The sequence below is a fragment of the Arachis stenosperma genome, chromosome 2, assembly GCF_014773155.1.
Source record: "Arachis stenosperma cultivar V10309 chromosome 2, arast.V10309.gnm1.PFL2, whole genome shotgun sequence".
NCBI lineage: Eukaryota > Viridiplantae > Streptophyta > Magnoliopsida > Fabales > Fabaceae > Arachis > Arachis stenosperma.
The window spans coordinates 109,990,806-110,009,046 of NC_080378.1; the positions used below are offsets into that span (position 1 = coordinate 109,990,806).

Consider the following 18,241-nt stretch of genomic DNA (forward strand, 5'->3'; position numbering starts at 1 on the left):
TAAGTTGTGTAGTGGTTGGAAGTTTGGATTTAAGCTCATTGAGGTCAAAGCTTCAAAATGTGGGAACTATGATTGGATGCATGCTACCTTGTGTCGGTCTAGGAGGAAGACTTGGTATACTCAAGAGAATTCTATGTCTCAACCACCCGGATGGAAGAATCATGATAATCAACTAGAAGATGGGTGTGAGAATAAGATATGGGATCCCGGATCGAAGCATGTCAACCAACTATGGGAGCTCATTTCTTGGGTAGAACTTTGCCCAAGGATGGTGAATTTGGTTGGAATTTCTGTCAACCATTTGAAGAACAATGATCCTTGGAGATTCAAGGATGAGTACAAACATAAGCCACCATGACAATAAGCTCCTCAAATGTCCAACTTAAGGACTTAAACTAAAAGTGCTAGGTGGGAGACACCCCACCATGGTAACATCTTTTCATTTTTTTCCTTGTACATATTGGTAGAATTAGTTTAACTTCTTGTTTTTATTGGTTTGTTAAGTTCAGTTAGAAGTATAATATGATAAATAAGGTTTTAGGGTGTTTTGGTAGCTTTTTGGAGGATTGAAAGGCTCGGATTGGTGTAAGAACTTAGAAAAATATTTTTTGAAAAACAGAACACCATCCACGCGTGCGCACACCTAACGCGTACGCGCACCTGAACATTTTTCGACCACCCACGTGGACGCGCACTGTCCGCGTACGCGTGGATGCAAAAATTCTACCCCAGCCAAAAACCCGAGAGTTAGGCCTGCACTGTGCGAACATTGGGCCTAAGGCACAAGTCTATGCACGCGTGCGCGCACCTGGCGCGTACGCGCACATGATCTTAAATTGGCAATGCGCGCGCACGCACACTGTGCGCGCGTGCGTCGATTGCACAATCTGCACTCTCGGTACTTTTACCCGAGAGTTGTGCCAGACTTGGGCCGACATTATGCCTCCGGCCTAACTCGATGCACGCGTGCGCGCAACTGGCCCGTACGCGTCCTTCAACCAATATGCACATCGACGCGTAAGCACGCGTCGGTAAAAAAAAAAAAGAGTTTTTTTCTCCTCTTCCATTTTCTCTTGTTCATCACATTCGTATACTTCTACTCTCCCCATTTTCATTTTGTTTTTATAGCATGTTTTCGATTTTTTTTCTAAGTGTCATTTTAATAATGGTGTTGAATTCTCTCACTCAATTGTTGAGAATTTCTTGCATTTGTTTTGGTGCTTCATGACTTGTGTTACATTAATTGTAATATTTGTCAATACACAAGGTTAGTGCTTTAGTCCTTCCTAATTCATTATCCTTTGTTTTTGTACTTCTTCATCATTGAGTTAGGATGAGACTGAATGCTCTCATGCTTACCACTATTCTTGTTTGTGTCAATCCTTATTTGATCTTGATGCTCCATATACTCTCCATGCTTTAACTTTACTCTTGCATCAAGTATTAGTTGATATGCCCTTTGCTTAAATTGTTTTCCTCCTCTACATGTTGTAGCTACCAGGTAGTAGAGAACCATACTCTTATTTGGCATTAGCCCCCGCCTATGTTCTAATTGCTTTGATGTCTTTGTTACAGGCTTAATTTTCTTTCTTTTTCTCTCCTTCTAGGTTGGCCACCAAGAAGGAAAGGAATGAGAAAGCTTCTAAATGGGGCAACAAACAAGTTCATCCGCACAACCCTTTGAAGAAACTCATCAATTGTAGCAACCCGTCCACCTTGCTCTTCTTTGCATGCACCGAGGACGGTGCAATCTTCAAGTGTGGGGAGGTCGTTCGACCGATCTCCATGGGTAACAATTTCCTTTTCAACACCAATTCTTAGTTTTCTTTGTTAGATTAGTTATTGCATTGCATGATAGGTTGCATGTTAGTTAGAATTTGTACATATTTTACTACCTTCTTCTTATTAGGACTACTTGGTTAGAGTGATGATTTCTTTTCCAAGAAACCATTTTAGGGCAACCTACCAATTTAGAAAATTTTTGTTGAACTTGCTTGAAAGAATGTATTTTGGAACATGGTTTTTGAGCTAAGAACACAAGCTTGCGAGATTCGAGCCTAATGGTGTGGTTACATCTTATAACCACTTATTTTCCCTTCTTGTGTGCATTATTCTCTTTCTATGATTGTAATCTTTGATTTGTTTGATTCTTTATATCCATTATTTTGTGTATTCATGCATTTATATGATTGAGGCCATCATTTCATTAGCTCACTTACCCAAATGGCCTTACCTTTTATCTTCCTTTGTTAGCCAACTTTGAGCCTACGCTTAACCCACTTATTCTTATTTTAGCACATTATAAGCCTTAAAGCGGAAAACAATGAATGTCCTTTATTTGGATCTTTGATTGGCTTAGGCTAGTGAGTGTGAGTGTCATCCAAGAGTGGGAAGACTTTGGAACATTGGTTGGGATAAAAGGGTGTTTGTGTTTTATATTTTTATATTGGGGAATTGGGTACATGCTCATGTATTGATTAAATGTATAGACCTTATGCATTGATGTTCTTGTATATAGTTTGAAAAAAAAAAAAGAAATAAAAGTTGAAAAGAAAAAAAAGAAAAGAAAAGAAAAGAAAATGTATATAGAACAAGAAAGAAAAAGAAATGCAATAAAGGGGACAAAATGTAACGACCCAATTTTCAATATGTCTAGATCATACCGGAAACTGAGCGCTACCAATTTGTCTTCCTAATTATTATCTATTATTTACTATATAAGTCTGATTCGTTGTTAAAAGCGTAGTTATTTTGCGAGGTACTTTTTTTTTTGAAAACGTTTGGATTAACAAACAGTGTCATTCATAATCAATTCACAACTAATAATATATAAAACAGTTACAAACAACCACACATAAACACATCACAAGTAGTTGACAACATTCGGTGATTCAGCCTTTATTAGAATATAGACTGTTAGTTAGAACACCCCTAGATATAACTAAATAATAACTATATACATATATATACATACAATATCCCAGGTCCTGACCTGTTCAAGAAGTCCCTAAGCTGGCACCCAGGCTAGCCTAGACTCTATACTCGCCTAGTCCCTCTAAACTACTAAAGCGAGGGAAAGTACGTTCTAAGTCTTCAAAACTCAAGTCAGGTGAACGTCACCAAAGGTTGGACATCATCTGCTATTCCTCTGCACGGCCAGACATTGCCATAGGACGTCCCTCTGGTACCTCATCAAGTAGCCACACAACGGGAGTCTCGTACACAAGATTTAGGTTAAAGTGCGCATACGAACGGGGTGCAGACGTTGGCCGGTCTCACAGTATATACGTATAATCAGAGAACGATATTCACCCTAGACTCAGAAGACTATCTAGAGCAGGATCCTCTTCGCAGAACCATCATCAACGAACTACGGTAAGGTACTCTTACTTCCATCTGAAGGGGAAGGGAGAGAGAAGGGGTAAGAACTGGGGAGTCCTTAGTAGGGTCGGGGTTATTAGTTACGTTCATTAATTTCGTGTTGTTTAGCAGACTAATAACAGAATATAGAGAAGTAGTAAACAGAAGACAGATAAATAGAGAAAATAGAGAAAACAGAAAAAGATCACAAACAGAAGAATGCAAGAAAGTAAAACACAGACACAAACACGGAGAATAGAATACAAACAAAGAGAGCATACATTCATGCAACAATCATAATAGAGAAAATGCACAACCAAGTATGATGCATGTCTGTCCTATGCAGGCCATGAGCTCACGTGTCGGTTTACACCCTGCATCCCGACATTACCTAGGAACAAGTCCCAGATATGGCTTCCCTTTGTGTCCTTAGTGCATATGTGTCGGTGGTAAGAATACCACTCCTTCGTGACTACCGGCAATCGGCGCAAAGTCCGACCCCATAATATACGCACAAGGGGAAACAGTGATCTTCAGTTCGTGGGCGTCCCCGAGATCAATTCACAAACAAAACAGAGATCCTCAGTTCGTGGGTTTCCCCGGGATCAATACATAACAAACACAGCGATCCTCAGTTCGTGGGTTATACCCGAGATCAACATGCAACAAAAGAACGATCTTCATTTTGTGGGTTATACCCGAGATCAACATACAACAGTTCATGGGTTATTCCCGTAATCAATGATTATCAGTTCGTGGGTTATTCCCGTAATCAATGATTATCAGTCCGTGGGTTTTTCCCGCTTATAAAACAAATAACAATTTATGGGTTTCCCCGAGATCAATGATCATTCAGTTCGTGGGTACTTCCCGACATTACCCAGCAACCTTTGTCTGGATAAGGCTTTCCTGTTGGCAATAACCACTGCGAGCAACCTTTGTCTTGCAGGGTATCCACTGCAAGCAACCTTTGCTTGCAGAGCGAAACTTATTAGCCGATATACGCCCAACAGACTCACTGTAAGCAACCTCTGTCTTACAGGAGCAACAACATACTCACTGTAAGCAACCTCTGTCTTACAGGAGCACATTCATCTTGATACCTCTGTAAGCAACCTCTATCTTACAGCAAAGCATTATAGCAAGGTATCCCAGGAAAGCGTTCTCAGTGGTCATACCACCATCTATCTGACTGCCTTCACGCAGCAGATCATCACATAGATATCTCTGGGGTTGCCTTAACGCAACAAATGACCTTTCAATAGGCCCTTTACTTGTTCTCTATTCTCTCTATCATATTACTCTTTTCTCTTTGTCTTTTTACTTTGCTCTGATTACTCTTTTCTCTGTATCCCTTTATTCTGCTCTAGTTACTCTGTTCTCTGTGTTTCTTTACTCTGCTCTGATTTTCTCTTTTCTCTGCTTAACGTATGTATTTAAAGCTTATGTAAATCTCGATATGAATAGTTAGCCTGTCCCAAGTATAGGTTCATTAAGTCTATACTGAAACAGTTTAACTTTTCATATAATACCTAACCCTAGTCGCAACTCAAGGACTAACTATGTTGCCCTAGTTCGTTCACTAATCTCTGTCTGTTCTTCTGTTATTAAAACTTTACAGACTTTTCTTCGGTTTTTATCTTTCCTTTAACTTTTTATCTTTCTTTTATCTTTGCCTCACTAATATGTTCTTACCACTCCCTAAGTGTTTTATGAAGGTAATTATGAGATTCTGCACTTAAAGTTGTCTTTCTAAAGCTTTTACAGAAAACTGCCTTTTTTCGCATTATTTTATTATTTTTATTAAAATATTATTTTTAATTAAATATTATTATTTAATATTTTATTATTATTTATTATTTTATCATTAATTTTCGAAAATTAACTTTACTTTAACCTTTAACCTTTAAAATTCACTTTTTACCCCGGTAACTTTTAATATTTCTACTTTAACCACCCTAACTTTCAGAAATTACCAAATAACCCCTTAAACACCAAAATAATTACTTCCTTGCCCTTTCTAAGATCTAAAAGGTGTTCTTCAATGTTCTTCACCACACTCAAAGTGTTCTTCATGTTCTTCATAAATTCTTCAAATTCTTTCTCTGTTTTTACCCGTTTTTCAGTCTTTTCAGCAACCGATTTTTACCATAATTCAAAATAAAATTGCAGCCACTAAAACCCCATCTTTTCTACATGATTTCAACACAAATTGAACCCCAATTTAAGCTCTAGGGTTTCGTTTTCCAGCAGCCATAAGAACACACATTCATAGCTTGAATTTCATCAAATTTCATCAATTTTTCACCAAAATTTCAACAAGAATTACTCATACAAACAATCAATTTCAAGCACATCCAAACCATATCATAATCACAAAACTCAAACACAATCAATCAGGATTAAATTCGTCAAACCCTACCTTGATTTGCTGCTCCAAATCCGGTTACTCTTTGAAGTGTTCTTAAAGCACTTTTTCCTCCTAAAACACATCAAGAACAACTTTAAATCCAAAAACTCTCAACTGACCAAATCTCACTCAGCATGTTAGGAAGAGATATATCACCTTAGAGTTGCTAGAAATTCACGTTTCTTGGCCCTCAAGTCAAGTTAAGCATGATTCCTAAGGAAAAACATCAAGAAAACACATGTTTTGCATGGTTTTCCTTGAAACCAAATTGAAGAGGGAGGGAGACAGCCATCTCACCTTATTTCCAGCCTTGATAATTCACATGGTTATGTAGAGGAAGAAGAGAGGATCATTTTGGTGAAATCGGAGTTTTGATTTGAGTTTTAGTTCAGAAGAAATCAAGCTTTGAAGATTTATGAACCAAGAACTTTCTCTCCTTTTTCTCTTGGTGATTTTCGGCCACAATGAGCAAATGAGGCAGCCTTGGGGGTTTTGGGGGTGTAGGGTGAGTTGTGATTGGTTGGCTTGGAGGTGGATTAAAATAATATTAAAATATCTCAGGTGTATAACTACTAAAACTAGGTGTATCGGAACACTTGTAAAAACATCTCTAAAAATTATTTTCTGAGCTACTAGCATAAATGACACTAGTAACATATTTATTATGAGAATAAAACATGAATAATGAGGCCTTAGCATTGCTAAAGTCATCAGAGAGTGCTGGTGCTAAGCTGCACCAGTAAACTGTGAACCCGGTTAAACCGATTTTCTGTTTTTAACTAAAACAGACCAGGTAACCTTATAATATCATTCAATCATCTTCTAATACTATTATAATGATAATATTATACTATTATCTCTCTCCTCTCATGAATCGAGTCCGTTTCGTCAAATAGAGACTATTTACGAAAATCAGAATCAAAACTGCCAACCGATACGGTTCAAAAACTAGGTTCTTCGCGATTGCATTATCAAGCTTGCCTCAAAGGAGGTTCTAGCTTAAGGATGACATAATAACAATGAGGATTGAGATACTTGATGATATATCAAAGGTTCTCCTTTTACCGATCCTCCGGAGTTCTCCGTATCTTTAGAAAAGATCTCATGTACTTGAAAATTAGGGTTGTTACATTCTACCCTCCTAAAAGAAAATTTTGCCCTCAAAATTTCAGCCGCATGCAAGAATCCATCTTCAAGCAGTCTATTTCCTTCAAGCCATCCTGACGAAGATATCAGTTCGTTCCTTACAGCATCTAAATATCACATAGCCATAGCCATTGAGATCATAACAACTATAAGAATAGTTGTGCCTGACACGAATTTGTCGTTCGGAACTCGATTAAACCATGCCTATTCACAGTCATTGAGGTCTTATCCGCACCAAACAATCAATATTAAGGTGATCAGTCTTAATATCTCAAGTTAAGTACAAACATTCCCAAAATGAGCAGTCATAGACATTCATGCCAAATGTATCTTAAAAATACCCTAACGGCATGAGACACACAAGCAGAGTATGCAATGAAGCATAGTCAGTCCACTCCCCAGGCTCTACTGGAAACGAACTGCTCTGATACCAAATTGTAACGACCCAATTTTCAATATGTCTAGATCATACCGGAAACTGAGCGCTACCAATTTGTCTTCCTAATTATTATCTATTATTTACTATATGAGCCTGATTCGTTGTTAAAAGCGTAGTTATTTTGCGAGGTACTTTTTTTTTTGAAAACGTTTGGATTAACAAACAGTGTCATTCATAATCAATTCACAACTAATAATATATAAAACAGTTACAAACAACCACACATAAACACATCACAAGTAGTTGACAACATTCGGTGATTCAGCCTTTATTAGAATATAGACTGTTAGTTAGAACACCCCTAGATATAACTAAATAATAACTATATACATATATATACATACAACATCCCAGGTCCTGACCTGTTCAAGAAGTCCCTAAGCTGGCACCCAGGCTAGCCTAGACTCTATACTCGCCTAGTCCCTCTAAACTACTAAAGCGAGGGAAAGTACGTTCTAAGTCTTCAAAACTCAAGTCAGGTGAACGTCACCAAAGGTAGGACATCATCTGCTATTCCTCTGCACGGCCAGACATTGCCATAGGACGTCCCTCTGGTACCTCATCAAGTAGCCACACAACGGGAGTCTCGTACACAAGATTTAGGTTAAAGTGCGCATACGAACGGGGTGCAGACGTTGGCCGGTCTCACAGTATATACGTATAATCAGAGAATGATATTCACCCTAGACTCAGAAGACTATCTAGAGCAGGATCCTCTTCGCAGAACCATCATCAACGAACTACGGTAAGGTACTCTTACTTCCATCTGAAGGGGAAGGGAGAGAGAAGGGGTAAGAACTGGGGAGTCCTTAGTAGGGTCGGGGTTATTAGTTACGTTCATTAATTTCGTGTTGTTTAGCAGACTAATAACAGAATATAGAGAAGTAGTAAACAGAAGACAGATAAATAGAGAAAATAGAAAAAACAGAAAAAGATCACAAACAGAAGAATGCAAGAAAGTAAAACACAGACACAAACACGGAGAATAGAATACAAACAAAGAGAGCATACATTCATGCAACAATCATAATAGAGAAAATGCACAACCAAGTATGATGCATGTCTGTCCTATGCAGGCCATGAGCTCACGTGTCGGTTTACACCCTGCATCCTGACATTACCTAGGAACAAGTCCCAGATATGGCTTCCCTTTGTGTCCTTAGTGCATATGTGTCGGTGGTAAGAATACCACTCCTTCGTGACTACCGGCAATCGGCGCAAAGTCCGACCCCATAATATACGCACAAGGGGAAACAGTGATCTTCAGTTCGTGGGCGTCCCCGAGATCAATTCACAAACAAAACAGAGATCCTCAGTTCGTGGGTTTCCCCGGGATCAATACATAACAAACACAGCAATCCTCAGTTCGTGGGTTATACCCGAGATCAACATGCAACAAAAGAACGATCTTCATTTTGTGGGTTATACCCGAGATCAACATACAACAGTTCATGGGTTATTCCCGTAATCAATGATTATCAGTTCGTGGGTTATTCCCGTAATCAATGATTATCAGTCCGTGGGTTTTTCCCGCTTATAAAACAAATAACAATTTATGGGTTTCCCCGAGATCAATGATCATTCAGTTCGTGGGTACTTCCCGACGTTACCCAGCAACCTTTGTCTGGATAAGGCTTTCCTGTTGGCAATAACCACTGCGAGCAACCTTTGTCTTGCAGGGTATCCACTGCAAGCAACCTTTGTCTTGCAGAGCGAAACTTATTAGCCGATATACGCCCAACAGACTCACTGTAAGCAACCTCTGTCTTACAGGAGCAACAACATACTCACTGTAAGCAACCTCTGTCTTACAGGAGCACATTCATCTTGATACCTCTGTAAGCAACCTCTATCTTACAACAAAGCATTATAGCAAGGTATCCCAGGAAAGCGTTCTCAGTGGTCGTACCACCATCTATCTGACTGCCTTCACGCAGCAGATCATCACATAGATATCTCTGGGGTTGCCTTAACGCAACAAATGACCTTTCAATAGGCCCTTTACTTGTTCTCTATTCTCTTTATCATATTACTCTTTTCTCTTTGTCTTTTTACTTTGCTCTGATTACTCTTTTCTCTGTATCCCTTTATTCTGCTCTAGTTACTCTGTTCTCTGTGTTTCTTTACTCTGCTCTGATTTTCTCTTTTCTCTGCTTAACGTATGTATTTAAAGCTTATGTAAATCTCGATATGAATAGTTAGCCTGTCCCAAGTATAGGTTCATTAAGTCTATACTGAAACAGTTTAACTTTTCATATAATACCTAACCCTAGTCGCAACTCAAGGACTAACTATGTTGCCCTAGTTCATTCACTAATCTCTGTCTGTTCTTCTGTTATTAAAACTTTACAGACTTTTCTTCGGTTTTTATCTTTCCTTTAACTTTTTATCTTTCTTTTATCTTTGCCTCACTAATATGTTCTTACCACTCCCTAAGTGTTTTATGAAGGTAATTATGAGATTCTGCACTTAAAGTTGTCTTTCTAAAGCTTTTACAGAAAACTGCCTTTTTCGCATTATTTTATTATTTTTATTAAAATATTATTTTTAATTAAATATTATTATTTAATATTATTATTATTTATTATTTTATCATTAATTTTCGAAAATTAACTTTACTTTAACCTTTAACCTTTAAAATTCACTTTTTACCCCGGTAACTTTTAATATTTCTACTTTAACCACCCTAACTTTCAGAAATTACCAAATAACCCCTTAAACACCAAAATAATTACTTCCTTGCCCTTTCTAAGATCTAAAAGGTGTTCTTCAATGTTCTTCACCACACTCAAAGTGTTCTTCATGTTCTTCATAAATTCTTCAAATTCTTTCTCTGTTTTTACCCGTTTTTCAGTCTTTTCAGCAACCGATTTTTACCATAATTCAAAATAAAATTGCAGCCACTAAAACCCCATCTTTTCTACATGATTTCAACACAAATTGAACCCCAATTTAAGCTCTAGGGTTTCGTTTTCCAGCAGCCATAAGAACACACATTCATAGCTTGAATTTCATCAAATTTCATCAATTTTTCACCAAAATTTCAACAAGAATTACTCATACAAACAATCAATTTCAAGCACAGCCAAACCATATCATAATCACACAACTCAAACACAATCAATCAGGATTAAATTCGTCAAACCCTACCTTGATTTGCTGCTCCAAATCCGGTTACTCTTTGAAGTGTTCTTAAAGCACTTTTTCCTCCTAAAACACATCAAGAACAACTTTAAATCCAAAAACTCTCAACTGACCAAATCTCACTCAGCATGTTAGGAAGAGATATATCACCTTAGAGTTGCTGGAAATTCACGTTTCTTGGCCCTCAAGTCAAGTTAAGCATGATTCCTAAGGAAAAACATCAAGAAAACACATGTTTTGCATGATTTTCCTTGAAACCGAATTGAAGAGGGAGGGAGACAGCCATCTCACCTTATTTCCAGCCTTGATAATTCACATGGTTATGTAGAGGAAGAAGAGAGGATCATTTTGGTGAAATCGGAGTTTTGATTTGAGTTTTAGTTCAGAAGAAATCAAGCTTTGAAGATTTATGAACTAAGAACTTTCTCTCCTTTTTCTCTTGGTGATTTTCGGCCACAATGAGCAAATGAGGCAGCCTTGGGGGTTTTGGGGGTGTAGGGTGAGTTGTGATTGGTTGGCTTGGAGGTGGATTAAAATAATATTAAAATATCTCAGGTGTATAACTACTAAAACTAGGTGTATCGGAACACTTGTAAAAACATCTCTAAAAATTATTTTCTGAGCTACTAGCATAAATGACACTAGTAACATATTTATTATGAGAATAAAACATGAATAATGAGGCCTTAGCATTGCTAAAGTCATCAGAGAGTGCTGGTGCTAAGCTGCACCAGTAAACTGTGAACCCGGTTAAACCGAATTTCTGTTTTTAACTAAAACAGACCAAGTAACCTTATAATATCATTCAATCATCTTCTAATACTATTATAATGATAATATTATACTATTATCTCTCTCCTCTCATGAATCGAGTCCGTTTCGTCAAATAGAGACTATTTACGAAAATCAGAATCAAAACTGCCAACCGATACGGTTCAAAAACTAGGTTCTTCGCGATTGCATTATCAAGCTTGCCTCAAAGGAGGTTCTAGCTTAAGGATGACATAATGACAATGAGGATTGAGATACTTGATGATATATCAAAGGTTCTCCTTTTACCGATCCTCCGGAGTTCTCCGTATCTTTAGAAAAGATCTCATGTACTCGAAAATTAGGGTTGTTACACAAAATGCCCCAAAGTGAAGCTCAATAAGAATCAATGCATAAGTATTGTGAAATAAAAAGGGATACATGAGTATGTGAAAAAGTGAGGAATGGGTAGTTAGATTAGTACTTAATTGTATAGGTCACTATATAGGTTAGGTGGGAAAGTTTAAGTTAATCAAAGATTCAAATCCTAAGTCCACTAGCCATATATGGTCCTACCTTGACCCTAGCCCCATTACAACCTAAAGAAAAGACCTCATGATACTTGTATGCATGCATGAAATATATGTTGGTTGTTAGAAGAAAAACAAATCTTAGAAAACATGATTAGGGGAGAATTGAGAGAATTGACCCTACACACTTGAGCGACTAGAGTGCAAACACTTCCGGTGAGGGTTCGATGCTCAATTCTTTGATTCCCGGCTTTTATGAGTGTTCTTCTTGCAAGTCTACTTGAACTTCATTTTGATATTTAAATTGGTAGGACTCATGAATCGTTATATGATCTTAAGCCCTACTTGTGCATGTATGTCTTGGAGATTGATTTATTTTTAATCAAGTAGGTAGAATCATTTTGCATTTAGTGGCATGCATATAGTTTCTTTGCTTTGAATAAGTGTCATATCCCTTATTTCTCTCTTGGCTTAAGCATGAGGACATGCTTGGTTTAAGTGTGGGGAGGTTGACAAACCCCGTTTTGACGGTTTATCTTGTATTGATTTTAGGGGATTTTATAACCTTTTACCCACATTTATTCAATGAAATAGCATGGTTTTGTATATTCTCCTTTAATTGTGCTTAAGAGTGAAAACATGCTTTTTAGGTCTTAAAATAGCTAAATCTAATTCTCCTTGATTCCATTAGATGCCTTGATATGTTTGTTAAGTGATTTAAGGTTTAGGAGGCAAAGATTGGATCAAAGGAATGAAGAAGAAGCATGAAAAGTTGGAGAACTCATGAAGAAATGAAAGAACCAGAAAGCTGTCAAGCCGACCTCTTCGCACTTAAATGACCATAACTTGAGCTACAGAGGTCCAAATGATGCGGTTCCAGTTGGGTTAAAAAGCTAACATCCGGGGCTTCGAAACGATATAAGATTTGCCATAGTTGCATCGCGCATAGGGGCGCACACGCGCACGGTACGCGGACGCGCCGATGGTGGCGCATGACCCACTTAATGCAACACGTGGCCAGCGATTTTAGAAGCCTTGTGGGCCCAATCCAACTCATTTCTGATGCTATTTAACCCAAGGAATGAAGAAGGAAACACATGTTAGTTACCATTAGTCATAGTTTAGTTTTAGAAGTAGTTAGAACTAGTTTCTAGAGAGAGAAGCTCTCACTTCTCTCTAGAATTAGGATTAGGATTAGGTTTAGTTCTTAGATTTAGATTTAGATTCATCTTCTTCTACTTCTATCTTCTCAATTCCTTGTTGTTACATTCATTCTTCTTCCATTCTTTTATTGCAATTTCCTTTATGTTGTTCTTATATTTTGTTGTAGATCTAGTATTGTTCCTTCTACTTTCTTCCAATTCAATAAAAGGTAATTCATAATAAATGTGTTTCTTTTGATTGTTGTTGTTAATTCCTTTCAATAAATGTTGTTAGATTCTATTCTTGTTGTCAATTTGCTTTGCTTTTCATTTGTGCCTTCCAAGTGTTTGGTGAAATGCTTGGTTGGATCTTAGTGTAGGTTTTGTTCCTCTTGGCCTAGGTAGAGTAATTAGTGACTCTTGAGTTATCTAATTCCTTTGTTGATTGATAATTAGAAGTTGCTAATTGATTTGAATGCCTCTAAAGCTAGTCTTTCCTTTAGGAGTTGATTAGGACTTGAGGAATCAAATTGATTCATCCACTTGACTTTCCTCCATGGTTTGAGGTTAACTAAGTGGTAGCAATGAACAATTCTCATCACAATTGAGAAAGGTAACTAGGATAGGATTTCTAGTTCTCATATCTTGCCAAGAGCTTTGTTAGTTGTTAGTTTATTTCCTTTGCCATTTATAATTCTTGTCTATAATCTCAAAAACCCCAAAATAACTCACAACCAATAACAAGACACTTTATTGTAAATCCTAGGGAGAACGACCCGAGGTTCAATACTTCGGTTTATAAATTTAGGGGTTTGTTACTTGTGACAAACAACTTTTTGTATGAAAGGATTAGTGATTGGTTTAGAAACTATACTTGCAACGAGAATTCATTTGTGAATTCTAAACCGTCAAAAAATCCAATCGTCAAGGAGTTAAGGAGTTTCGAGCTCACAATGGCTAAATTTCGACGTTTTGCGACACTTTAGGCCCAAAAACGAAACTCACCACCACCAACTGTGTTTCTACCCTTGTAGGCACATTTTCTAGTGTGAGAAAGGTTTAATAACTGAATTACATAAGAGGTAAGGGTTAGGATTAGTTAGAGTATGGTTGTGCATGTTTTCGGTGCTTATATGAGCCATTTTGTGGTGAATTTGTGCTTGTTTTGAATTTCTGGAAATTTTGTGAGTTACCACAGTTTTGGCTTGATAAATATGTGTAAAATACTGTTATATTGCCTCTGGATTTTGTGTGAAAACAGCCGGAAATATGGAAGCGCTTGGGGTTTTAAGTTTCAAGCTTTAAACGTCACAAAAAGTGAAGAAAAACATAAAAACTGCACCTCTGAAATTTCAGTCACTAAGAGCACAAAAATCATGGTAAAAAGAGTTAAAAAGTAGTTACAAAAGTAGTTTTAATCCTATGGAATGAAGGTAAAAAGATAAAAAGGGGTGTTATGGTCATTTTTGGGTAAAGAGAAAGTTAAAAATGTAATTTAAATGAAAAATAAGTAAAATTCTAAATTTAGAGGATATAAATCTTTATTATTATTTAATAAATGTTTCATGTTCAAATTGTATTTATTTATTTATTTTAACTAACCTATAATTTTATTTCTGTTGTTATGTTATTGTTAGTTTTTCAAGATATTATTGAGACTTGTTAGGTCATTGTTGGTTACTTAAAAATTGATGTTGAGACTTGTTATATATATATATATATATTTAATTTTTTAATTTATAAAATCGCAAATCCAATCCAATCCAAACCGCTTGAAATTGGATTGGATCGGATTAGATTTTTTTTTTAAAATAATCATTTCCAAACCGCGTCAGTGATGTGCGGATTAGTGCCGGTCTAGAATTTCACAAAATAGGAACTCGTTGCAAGCATATTCTAGGCCAACAAGAAATTCCCACAACCAAAGTTTAATTCAAAGGTTTGTCACAATCAAAACAAATATTAACCGAGAGTTTTAAGTCCCGGGTCGTCTCCCTCGGACCATGCAACTTAGGTGAACATTCTTGGTTGTGAAATACGGGAGTGGTAAGACATTTTTTTGGAATGGACTTTCTTCTGCTATTCGGTCTAGAGGAAAGATTATTTTAAATGTTGCATCCAGTGAAATTGTGTCTTTACTCCTACCTGGTGGTAGAACGGCTTATTCTAGATTTTCAATAACCATTACAATTACTGATGAATCTACTTGCAACATCAAGCATGGCAGTTTGAAGGCTAAGCTGCTCATCCAAAGTAGCTTAATAATTTGGGATGAAACTCTAATGCTCAATAAAATGTGCTTTGAAGCACTTGATCGGACGCTCAGGGATCTTATGCCAGTTACCGATCAACATAAGACACATCAACCATTTATCGGTAAGGTTGTTGTTCTAGGAGGTGATTTCAGACAGATACTTCCGGTGATTCCGAAAGGGAGTAGACACGATATATTGTCATCAGCTATTAACTCATCCCATCTGTGGTCGTTTTGTAAGGTTCTAAAACTGCATACAAACATGAGACTTCTAATGTCTTCTTCGGATCAAGATGAAGGTGAAATGAAGAGATTTGCTAATTGAATACTAGATATTGGAAATGGAAATATTGATTCTGTTGTTGGTGATAAATCAGAAGTTGAAATTCCAGATGATCTGTTGATTACAATTACTGATGACCCTCTCTCTCATTTGGTAGACTTTTCATATCCAAATTTATTGCAAAATATGTCAGATTTTAGGTATTTTTAGAGTAGGACAATTCTTGCACCCACATTTGAGAGTGTCGAGAAGGTAAATGATTTTGTCTTGACAATCTTTCCAGGGATGGAAAAGGAGTATTTGAGTTCTGACACAACATGTCAAGCTGATGAGAATGAAGATGTAAAACAAGAGTGCTTTGCACCAGAGTTCCTAAATGATATCAAATGTTCGGGACTACCCAATCACAAGTTGACTCTGAAGCCAGGAGTCGCTGTAATGCTACTGCGAAACATAGACCAGACTTCAGGTTTATGCAACGGGACAAGATTAATAGTTAACGAACTTGGCAACAACGTAAATTGGAGCAACGGTAGTGACCGGTAGAAATATTGGAGATAAATTGTACATTCCAATAATGAACTTGATCCCTTCAAATTTAGGATCGCCATTTAAGTTCCAACGAAGACAATTTCTTTTAAAAGTATGCTTTGCAATGACCATTAACAAGAGTCAGGGTCAATCATTATCACATGTAGGAATTTACTTGCCAAAATCAATGTTCACCCATGGATAACTTTATGTTGCTCTGTCAAGAGTTAAGAGTGGCAGTGGCCTCAGGGTTTTAATTCTGGACGAAGACGGCAATCCAAAGATATGAACAACAAATATCGTGTTCAAAGAAGTTTTTAATAATATTTAGGTAAGAATAATATTATTTTCATTTTAATAGCATGTTATGATTTACACTTTTGTACAAATATTTACTGTAGATATAACTAATTTATCTATAACTCTATTTTCAGATTTGAGATGAAATGTGTAACAGGGGAGCATAACATCATATGCCAATTGCTTTTCTAATGAAGTTAGTAAGATACTAGGTTGTCGATAAATTTTTATTAGCCTTTTGATATAAAGTTTAGTGTAAAATTGACATGCTATTATTACATTTATATATGTTCTTTTTTTTTCATGTCTACTTCCTTATGGTTCAAGAATATTATAGACTTTAAAGTGTTCCATTTGCATTTTACTTTGAATAAAGATAAAACAGCATATTCAGTACGTTTACTATATAATGACAATGATAAACTCGAAAAATTTATGATTATAAAATATTATTTTCAATTTAACATGTCAAATTGAAATATAAGCCCGTGCATCGCACGGATTTAACACTAGTTTATTGATTCAGTAGATGGGTTACTATCTATGAAAGATTTTATTTGAATTTAACTAGGGGTATTTAAATCCAAACTGATCTAAATTAAACCGCTCATCAAATCCAGTGCAAACTAAAAATCGATTAAAACTATACTAATTAAGATTTAGTTGGATTCTCTTCTAATTTATTAATTCAGTAGATGGGTTACTATCTATGAAAGATTTTATTTGAATTTAACTGGGGTATTTAAATCCAAACCAATCTAAATTAAACCACTTATCAAATTCAATCCAAACTGAAAATCGATTAAAACTATACCAATTTAGATTTAGTTGGATTCTATTTTTTGCAAACTATTGGGTCGGATTGGATTTCGAATCTATTTCTCATAACCGATCCAATCCAATCCAAACAGCACAATGTGCTATAATATTATTATTTTGAATTTTGATCTTTTAACTTTTGAATTTTTACTTTAGAGGGTAAGGTGTGATCTCTCACCTTGAATGATTTCTCTCTCATATTTTCTCTTGGTCCCACTTATGAAATAAATGGTGAGAGATCAGACTTTACTCTTTAAAGAAAAATTCAAAATTTAGAGGATATAAATCTTTATTATTATTTAATAAATATTTCATTTTCAAAATCTATTTATTTATTTATTTTAACTAACCTATAATTTTATTTCTGTTGTTATGTTATTGTTAGTTTTTCAAGATATTATTGAGACTTGTTATGTCATTGTTGGTTACTTAAATTTTGATGTTGAGGCTTGTTATATATATTTAATTTTTTAATTTATAAAATGACAAATCCAATCCAATCCAAACCGCTTGAAATTGGATCGGATCGGATCAGATTTTTTTTAAAAAAATCATCATATCCAAACCGCGTCGTGATGTGCGGATTAGTGCCGGTCTAAAATTTCACAAAATAGGAACTCGTTGCAAGCATAGTCTATGCCAACAAGCAATTCCCACAATCAAAGTTTAATTCAAAGGTTTGTCACAATCAAAACAAATATTAACCGGGAGTTTTAAGTCCTGGGTCGTCTCCCTCGGACCATGCAACTTAGGTGAACATTCTTGGTTGTGAAATACGGGAGTTTTGAAGTATAAAACGGAAAATGTAAAAGAACTAAGGAATAAAAGAACTAACAAATGATCAAAAAGGAAATTAACGCAATTAAAAAGAAGATAAGGTCAAAAGTAGGGAAAATGCAATAATTGTATAAAAGAGCCTTGACTTGGGAATGAAAATTAAGGAATCTTATCATCGTCATAACCATAACTATGGCAACTATGATGAGTTAATCTCACTTTGTCAACCCCTAACATCGAGGAGTAAGTCAAGCAAGCATAATTGACCTTAATCCATAAGTCTTAGCTAACTTACTAATTAACTTAGTAAAAAGCTAGCGTCAATGGAAACAAGAGCCAACTAAAAACCCAAGAAT

At 36.2% G+C, this 18,241-nt stretch overlaps 1 pseudogene; it reads left to right on the forward strand.

The window, feature by feature from the left end:
• Positions 1–8,026: 8,026 nt before the first annotated feature.
• Positions 8,027–16,320, forward strand: LOC130963445 (uncharacterized; annotated as a pseudogene).
• The last annotated feature ends 1,921 nt before the right edge of the window (positions 16,321–18,241 follow it).